Raw genomic sequence first — 3729 nt, 5'->3', positions numbered from 1 at the left:
CTGAGGCAGAGAATTGCTTGAACCCGGGAGATGGAGGTTGCGGTGAGCCGAGATCGCGCCACTGCACTCCAGCCTGGGCGACAGAGAGAGACTCGTCTTAAAAAAAAAATAAAATAAAATAAAAAAAAATAATAATAATACAAGGTTCACATACTACAAAGCAAAGAACAGGGACAGGAAGGAATTAGAAGAGATTTTCTATGGGCAGAGCAAAGTCATGGGTCACAGGAATCACGAACTGGGGAGAATTATTTGTCAGGTTTAATTAAAGGAAGAGGAACAAATAGAGTTTAAAGATTAGAAGGTTACAGGTGGCACGGCACAATCCCCAAAACAAACCCCACCTCGTCTCAGCCCCAGTCACCTCCCAAGGGGGTATATCTTGCCCAGAGAGCCTGAAGGCAGGGGCATTTGTTTTTATAGCCCAGTCACTATTCTTCCAGACAAAAAAAGCATTTCCTGTGAGGATGAACCTGTGGTCACCTGGCCACATTCCTCTCCGGGAGCCGGTGGACACAACACCTGGCCGCCCCTCCACCAGCGCCGCGCTCCGAGGTCACTCGCAGCTGCCTGCGACCACGAAGCCCTCAGTGAGGCCGCCTCCCACCACCTGGAGACGTGGTCTCCCCTCCCGCTGGGGTCCCTCCGACCCCACCCGGGCAACTACGGCACCGCAGGCTGTTACCGAACTAACCGTCAAGCGCGGAGCCGAGCGCGTGCGTGGCGTGGCGTGTCGCGCAGGGGCGGGGCGGGGCTGCGCTCTCGGCACTATGCGGCCCCCACGACGTAGAGCTTGCCTGACTCGGTTTGAAGGGACCGCTCGGCGGCCTGATTACGCGCCCCCGGCCGAGCCTGCGCACTGGGGACGCAGTCGGCCCTTGCGTCCTCTGCTCCCCGAAACAAGCGCGTGGAAAACTTGGTCAGGGCTTCTCACAGCCGCGCGCACAGACTCGTTCTCCCCGCGCGTGTCTCCCGGGAGCGTCGCGGCCACCTGCACGCGTCCGGCACACAAACGTCGGTCTCACCCCTTAGTTTCTGGAAGAGAAAAAGGAAAAAGCCACCGAGAGGCCTGACCCTGAGGGGTCGGAGGGAGATGCGGGCGCGGAGTAGCGGGAAGCGACTGAGGAGCGGGGACTGGGCAGCGTTTGACTGGATGCGGGTGCCGCTGGCACCCGGGAAGACGCCCGGGGGCCGGCACTGCGGAGCCGGGCATGGGCTGGCATGTGTTTGGATTCCAATCCGGGCCTGACACCAGTTCAGTGACCTCGGGAAGTTCCCCAACCCTCCGGGCCTGTTTCCTCCCTCCGAAGTGGCGACAGTAATAGAACCGACCTCGTAGGCTCATCCGGAGGTCCTGATGGGAGAACCCATGCAACTTGCCACCACAGAGCCAGGCCCGCGGCGGCTGGCGCCTGGTGTGTATTAAAGACGAGTCGGGAAAGAAGAGCAGGTAAGAGGGTGGGGAGACTGGCCCAGTGGGTTGGGGTGTGCACCTCGGCCACGTGGAAAGCGAGAATTCAGCGGCCGGACGCTTATGGACGATACATATGGGGGGCCGGATAGAAGTGTGGCAGGCGGCGCTGGGGCTGATGCGCCTCACCCGGATTATCCTCTGTAATCCTCACAGCCCTGTGAAGTGGGCACTGCCATGAATATTTTGTAAATAAGGGACCCGAGGCTCAGAGAGGTGAAGTAACTTTCCAGACGGCCCAGCTCGTCAGCGGCCAGCATTTGAAGTCACACTCCAGAGCCTGTTTTTATAATAGCCGCTGTGACTGCATAACCAACGTGTGTGTTGAAGTGATCAAATAACCATGGGGTGGTCTCTGATGTCCAGGACTTTTGAGAAATACTGAAAAAGTATGAGGCAAGGCCCCTGCCTTCAAAGAGCTTGCAAGTTTATGGGGGAGACTGAGTCAGGCACAAGAGATTGAAGAAGGGTAGAGACTGGAGGATGAGGCTGGGCGCGGTGTGTCATGTCTGTAATCCCAGCACTTTGGGAGGCCGAGGCAGGTGGATCACCTGAGGTCAGGAATTCAAGACCAGCCTGGCCAACATAGCGAAACCCCCTCTCTATTAAAAATACAAAAATTAGCGGGGTGTGGTGGCACTCGCCTATAGTACCAGCTACTTAAGAGCCTGAGGCGGGAGAATCACTTGAACCTGGGAGGCAGAGGTTGCAGTGAGCTGAGATCATGCCACTGCACTCCAGCCTGGGTGACAGAGCGAGACTCTGTCTCAAAAAATAAAAAAATAGGCCGAGCGCAGTGGCTCACGCCTGTAATCCCAGTACTTTAGGAGTGCGAGGTGGGCGGATCACGAGGTCAGGAGTTCGAGACCAGCCTGGCCAACATGGTGAAATCCCGTCTCTACTAAAAATACAAAAATTAGCCTGGCGTGGTGGCAGACACCTGTAATCTCAGCTACGCAGGAGGCTGAGGCAGGGAGAATTGCTTGAACTTAGGAGGCAGACGTTGCAGTGAGCCAAGATCATGCCATTGCTCTCCAGCCTGGGCGACTCTATCTCAAAATAAATAAATAAAATAATTAAATAGATAAAAATAAATAAAAAAATGGTGGTGGGACGATTGGGTATCCATATGCAGAAGAATGAAGTTGCATGAAATTGACTCAAAATTCATCAATAACAAAGAGCTAACCTGTAAAACTCTTAGAAGAGAATATACAGATAATTTTTTTTTTTTTTTTTTTTTGAGACAGAGTCTCACTGTCTCGCCCAGGCTGGAGTGCAGTGGCGCAATCTCGGCTCACTGCAAGTTCAGCCCCCGGGTTCATGCCATTCTCCTGTTTTAGCCTCCCAAATGCTGGGACTACAGGCGCTCGCCACCACGCCTGGCTAATTTTTTTTTTTTTTAGCATGTGGGAGCAACTTACCCACATTTCGGTTACACTAGTATGGCTACAAAAAATTTTTTTTAAGGAAAAAAGTATTGGTGAGAACGTGGAGAAATTCAAACTTCATACTTTGCTGATGGGGATGTAAAATAGGGCAGCTACTGTGGAAAACAGTTTTGTGGTTCCTCAAAAAGTTAAAGAATTACCATATGACGCAGCAATTCTGCTACTGAAGCAGCGTCGATTTCTGGGGTAAATACCTGAGGTTCCTCGTCTAGTGCCAAGAAGATTAAGAACATGGATACACACATGGAGCAAGTTTAGGAGAGGAGGTTTCATAAACAATAAAAGGAGAAAAGGTCTCTCATGAGACAGTGGGGCGCTCAAATGGGAATTCCAGCCCAGGGCAGAATGCACCCGACTTTATAGACAGGCTTAAGAAGGCAGTGTCTGATTTACATAGGGTCCAAAGATTGGTTGGACCAGGTGTGACGTTTACATAACGCGTCAGGTAAGCTGGCTTCCCCACCCTAATCTTATTATGCAAATGAATCTTTGCCTGGCTGGCACCATGTTGCCTGCTCCTTACTGCACACGTGGCTAGCAAAGAGAAGGGAAGATGGAGCCGCCATTCTGAACATGCCTAGTCCCAGATAGCCTTTTCCTATTGGCACAACTGCTGGCATTCACCCGTGCAAGCTTCCAGCTTGCCCGTCTATGTTTGCAGCTTGATTTTACAGGCTGTTCTTTGTTACAAAAGAAAATTATTTGGGGGCTGTTTTTCATTAAAAGGAAAACCTTACCAAGGACTCCTGTAGCTTATCTGCCTAAATAATTTATTCTTAACGCCTATATCACTACTAGGTATATTAC

The 3729-nt window shown here is 51.9% G+C and overlaps 1 pseudogene; it reads right to left on the bottom strand.

Annotated features, from left to right (window-relative positions):
- Nucleotides 1-788: 788 nt before the first annotated feature.
- LOC101177480 lies at nt 789-1505 on the bottom strand (annotated as a pseudogene).
- Between the last annotated feature and the right edge of the window lie 2224 nt (nt 1506-3729).

The sequence above is a fragment of the Nomascus leucogenys genome, chromosome 12, assembly GCF_006542625.1.
Source record: "Nomascus leucogenys isolate Asia chromosome 12, Asia_NLE_v1, whole genome shotgun sequence".
Lineage (NCBI taxonomy): Eukaryota > Metazoa > Chordata > Mammalia > Primates > Hylobatidae > Nomascus > Nomascus leucogenys.
Note: the sequence above shows the minus strand (reverse complement) of the source record. Positions and strands in the feature narration are given on the sequence as shown.